This window comes from Chinchilla lanigera, unplaced genomic scaffold (genome assembly GCF_000276665.1).
Source record: "Chinchilla lanigera isolate Chin_1 unplaced genomic scaffold, ChiLan1.0 scaffold00033, whole genome shotgun sequence".
Taxonomy (NCBI): domain Eukaryota; kingdom Metazoa; phylum Chordata; class Mammalia; order Rodentia; family Chinchillidae; genus Chinchilla; species Chinchilla lanigera.
This window is the reverse complement of record NW_004955434.1, coordinates 21,633,276-21,638,901: the sequence shown is the minus strand read 5'-3', so window position 1 is coordinate 21,638,901 and position 5,626 is coordinate 21,633,276. Positions and strand designations below refer to the sequence as shown.

General features: G+C 48.2%; 1 long non-coding RNA gene across 1 annotated transcript in view; it reads left to right on the top strand.

The window, feature by feature from the left end:
* The first annotated feature begins 6 nt into the window (after positions 1-6).
* LOC106148969 overlaps positions 7-5,626 on the top strand; it is a 22,936-nt gene continuing 17,316 nt past the window's right edge. Inside the window, exon 1 of the long non-coding RNA XR_001234797.1 lies at positions 7-257. This is a non-coding gene — a long non-coding RNA (uncharacterized LOC106148969). The remainder of the gene's footprint in view (positions 258-5,626) is intronic.

The window sequence follows — 5,626 nt, the reverse complement described above, 5'->3', positions numbered from 1 at the left end:
CGTCCCCGGCCCTCCCCGCCCCGAGCGCAGCCTTTCTCCGCGCTTACGTGTCCGGAGACTTTCCTCCACTGCAGAGTTTGCAAGATACTTCCCGACGTTTTAAAGCTGTGCCCAGTCAAGAAGCAGCAGATGGTTTGAAGTCAGAACTTTTGCCTTTCAACTAGTTCTAGCCAAACAACAACAAAAAAATACCCGGCAACTGTTTGAAAGATTCCACCGCAGATCACGGTAGAACCGGTGAGATCTGGGAAGTTCCGGTGAGTTTTCGTGTCTGTGATGATCATTTTCCTGAGAATTACTCTCTCCTTGGTCTGTACTTTTGCTTTAAAAAGAAAAAGTGAGATCGCACCTGGATATAAACGCACAGGCAGAAAATTTGAGTTTTGCATTCAGTCACAGAACAGTGTCAGAACTGATTTTTTAAAAATGATTCAGAAGAAATGTACATCAATAGAAGTAAGGCCTATTTAACACGCGTTTGGCCAGGCCTGGTGGTGTGCAGCCCTCATCTCAGCTGCCAGGGCAGCTGAGGAAGGAGGGTTGCAGGTGTGAGGCCTGCCTGGCACTTTAGTGAGACCTTGTCTCAAAAGGAGAAGGGCTTGGGGTGTGTCCCAGCGCTCCCTGGTCAGTCCCTAGGGCCCGGCACAGTGGTTCCTAGTCAGTCTGGACTTCTGCAAGCCGTCGTTGACGGTGACAATTCAGACAAGTTCTTAAAAGAATTAATATTTCAAAATTTAGTTTGAACTTCTTGTCCCTCCTTATCAAAGTGCGAATTAATTTTAATTGCAAATTAATAGTTTAAAAATAAGCCGGGCGTGGTGGCGCACGCCTGTAAACCTGTAATCCCAGCACTCGGGAGACTGAGGCAGGAGGATCCTTGCGAGTTCGACACCAGCCTGGGCCGCAAAGGGAGCTCAAGGCCAGCCTGAGCTACATAGCGAGACCCTGTCTCAAAAAAGACGAAAAAAAAAAAAAAAAGTTTCAAACTATTTAACTGGGGTTGAGGAGTGTGGGTCTCTATAGGTAGACGTCTTACCCAGCCTGTATGTGGCCACAATTCCCAGCATCACACGTGAACACGCACAAATTAAACTGGGCAAGATATCTTTGGGCTACATATCATTAACTCTCAATTTTTGGGGTTTTTTTTGGGCGGTACTGGGAATCGAACTCGGTTCCTCGCGTTTGCCAAGCAGGCGCTTGTGCAGCTGAGCTATATCCCCAGCCCATCATTAAATCTTTTTTTGTTTTTGTTTTGTTTTTTTGTTTTTCTTCTGGTACCAGGAATCGAACTCACAACCTTGTACTTGCCAGGCAGGCCCTGTGCCGCTGAACTAAATCCCCAGTCCGCCCATCATTAAATCTGAAGATTGAGAATTCCCCTCTCGGCTGCACTGTTGAAAAATGGAAGAAGCCAGTGTCTTCCATTGTATTGATTTTTCTCATTTTGCAATTTAGGATTTGAGAAATTCTTTCATATTTCTCACTGTTTTAGCCAGGTGTGGTGGCACACACCTGTAATCCCAGCACTTGGGAGGCTGAGACGAGAGGAGAGCTGGGCGTTCATGGCCACCTTGGGGTTCATAAGTGAGCTCAAGGCCTCTCTGCACTACATAGCGAGACCTTGTATCAAACAAAACAAAAAAACCCAAAAATTTACAATAAAAAAAATCTTAAACATTGCTCTGCAAGGGCAGAATCACGTGTGTGTGTTCACATGTCATGTGCTTTTCCTGGAGCCCAGAGCGTAGCATAGCAGCACACATTGTGGTCTCCTGAAAACCGACTGATGGTCCAGATGTGGTGGCACATGCCCGTAATCCCAGGCAGGAGGATCACAGGTTCGAGGCCAGCCTGGGCTACATAGTGAGATCCTGTCTAAAAAAAAATTAAATAAAAAAAATATGTATAAACACACACACATCTCTTACTGTTTTAATTTCCCATAGTTTCATCATGGATTGACATTTTCTTGCCAAAGTTTCAGAAAACAAGCTTATATGCTGTGGGCTTAAGTTTTCATCAGAGATTTAGAAGTTCTTGATTCAACAACCTTCTGAACTGCACTTGTATGTGCCCAGTGGGGAAAGTTCATTTTTACATTTAAACAAGTTAACTTGTGTATTTAACATGTAAATACTTCACTGTCTTAACAGTATTAGGCAAACTGGAGAATCCACTAACCACATAGTTGTGATAATTGCAGCCCCGCAGTTTCACCTGGGCCTGTAGAAAGGGCAGTAAGGGCCCAGGGTACAGCTCTGTGCTCGAGCACAGGACAAGGCCCTGGGATGGTCCCCGCAGCCCATTGGAGAGAGACATACGTTCTATAGATGCCTCTCCTGGTACTTTCTGACGGCATGCTCACTGCAGACTTCTGGGGATCTACAGCACAAAGGTGCTCAATGCAAATACTGAAAATTTTCTTAAAATCGGCAAGATATTTTTGGTAGCTATCTTTAACGTGACAGCAGGCCCCATCACTTGTATCATCCCATTTGTTCTCTTTTTTTTTTTTTTTTCTGGTACCGGGAATCGAACTCACAACCTTGTGCTTGCCAGGCAGGCCCTGTGCCGCTGAGCTAAATCCCCAGCCCCCCACTCCATTTGTTCTTTTCAAAACTTCAAAACAAGTCAGACATGGTGGCACATGCCTGTAATTCCAGCTACTCCGGAAGCTGAGGCAGGAGGATTATGAGTTCAAGACAACCCTGGCAACAAAATAACACCCTGTCTCAAGAAAAAAATTCCTAGCCGGGCATGGTGGTGCATGCCTGTAATCCCAGCACTCAGGAGGCTGAGATAGAAGGATCATTGTGAGTTCAAGGCCAGCCTGGGCTACACAGTGAGGTCAAGGTCAGCCTGAAATGCATATCGAGACGCTGTCTCAAAAACACCCAAAAAAAAAAAAAAATTCCTAACCAGACGTGTTGGCCAATGCTTATAATCCAAGCACTTGGGAGGCTGAGGCAGGAGGATTGCTGTGATTTCAAGGTTGGCCTGGGCTACATAAGTGAGTTGAAGGCCAGCTTGTACTACATAGGAAGACCCTATCTCAAAAAAAAAAAAAAAAAAAAAAAAAAAAAAGACAGTGTCTGGGAGAGAGGTGTGCTCAGTGGTAAAGAGCGCTTAACCGGCATGTGCAGTGCACACACACACGCCCAAATGGGGAATGACTGGCGTCAGTCGGGCTCCATTCTTGGACAAGTTGCTCTTCCTCATCTGGAAAGTGGGTAGAGTGGTACTCCTAAAGAAGAAAGACACTTACTAGTTTACAGTAAGCTGTGAGTATTAAGCCAGTTCAGTAACACTAAGCACATGTGATGCCGAGCATCTCAGGCAACAGTCCCTGCCTCCTAGTGTTTGTGTCTCTGGTGATCTTTTTTTTTCGGTGGGGGGCGGAGGGGGGTTTGGTCCTCTAAGACAGGTTCTCCCTGTATGGTTTAGACTGGTTTTGAACTCACTGTGTAGCCCAGGTTGGCCTCAAACTCATGGTGATTCTCCTGCCTCAACCTCCCAAGTACTGATATTACAGTCCAGCACCACCACGCCCAGTGTCCGTTGTGTAGTTCCCGCATGTTGAATGCTATGGACTTAGGGACACTTTTCTGTTACACAGAGTACATCAAAAGTAACAATATCTCTAACAAGATAGATTATAAAAAAAGACTTCTGAGCCATATGTAGTGACGCATGCCTGTAATCCCAGCACTTGGGAGGCTGAGTCAGGAGGATCACCATGACTTCAAGGCCAACCTGCGCTACAGCCTGCACTACAAACCCAGATCCTGTCTCAAAAAAAAACCAGACCAAACCAAGCCCAAGACCTCTGTCTTTTTCTCATCCAGAGGATACGATCGTTTGTCTGCCCTTGGAAAACCAGCTGCCATGTCTCCAGGCAGCCCTGTGACTGAGTCTTGGGAGGGTGTCCTCCCAAAGTTGAACTTTGAAATGCCTGTGGCTCCAGCCAGCGCTTTGGTTGGTAGCACACCCTGAGCCAGAATCACCCAGCCAAGCCACTCCAGATTCTCCACTCACAAAAAACGTGGGTGTCTTAGTCACTTTTCTCGCATTGCTGAGACAAAATACCCAATGCCCAAAATGAAGGAAGCAAGGTTTATTTAGCTCACTATTTGTGGAGGTTTCAGTCCATACTTGGCTGGCTCCAGGGCAGAGAGGCACAAGGCAGAGGGCAACAGTTCATGGCGGCAGAACACAGCAAAGGCAACAAGAGCAAAGGGGAGGAGTGGCAGCAAGCAGCCTCTTTCCCTCCCTTACACTGTATGCAAACTACCCACCCCAGGGCAGGTGTAGCACATGCATAATGCCAACTTTGGACCATGGATCAATCATAAACTCTGGAAGTCGGCCCCATGACTGCGTGAGGCTTTGCGGGGCCGCCCAGACACAAACCATAACCGTGGGATAGCGAGTGCTGCTGCTTCCGGCTGCCACGTTCCCGGGGTGATGCTTACACAGCGGCTGACTGGCAGACACACATGGTCCTGGAAGGGCACCGACCCTCGTAGTGGTAGGTCTTTTTTAAATGCGTTTCCCTGGCTTCGTTCACCGCCTGACCTAGTGCTGATCCAGTTTGCTACTGTAGTGATAGTGTTTACAGGAGGATGTGCAGGAAAAGTGATCTGCTGCTCATAGACTACCTCTGTCCCAGAGATTTCCTTAGAGTGTACTTTACATAATATTTAGGGTTCGCCTCAAGAGTGGGCGTGAGGGAGTGAGGGGAGAGGAAGGCGTTCAGTGAAGGACAGAAACACGCTGACGTGTGCTGATCGGTACTTGAGGGTTCCTCAGGTGGTTCTTTTTACGTCTTTTCAAAATTTTCCATAATAAAGAAGTTGTTTTCTGCCCGGCCTGGTAGCACACGCCTAGAATCCCAGCACCCTGGGAGGCTGAGGCAGGAGGATTGGAAGTTTAAAACCAGTGCGATATATAGTGAGACCCTGTCTAAAAATAAAAACTGAAAAGGGCTGGGGAGGTAACTCGGTAGGAGGTCCTGGGCTCAGTCCACGGTATCACAAGCACACAGGTGAAGTGCCGTATGGACCGCCCCGTGCGATCCTGAGAGCAGTCAGAGCATGTGTAGCCCCTCTCCTCGCTGGCTCAAACTGGGGATTCACTCCCGCCTCGGCCGTGGCGGGCTGGGACTGAGCAGGCACCGCCACACCTGGTTTCGACCCCCTCTGCCTCCTGACATCCTTTCGTTTTAATTTCACTTCTGAGAAGAGGGTTTAACTGTTGGTTTTACTTTCTGATACTTCCACCTACTCCGCGAGTATCTGATGCAAGCATTTCCGAGCCTTCAGGCTGCCCTTGTAATCTCAGCACTCAGGAGGAAGGGGTGAGCTTGGTCTTCGTCTTTCACGTTGTTTGGGGTCTGGGACACCGTCCTGCGCTGTAGCCCAGGCCCGGCCACTGATTCTTCAGCCTCCTGCCCTAGCCGCCCGGACGCTGGGGTTACAGAGCCGCGTGCCCCGCTGCCCAGCTCCGTAAGTCATTTGTGGTGCCACTGTTGATGAATTCACTTTTTTTTTTTTTTTGGTTTTTCTCCGGTACCGGGAACCGAACTCACGACCTTGCGCTTGCCAGGCAGGCACTTTTGCCGCTG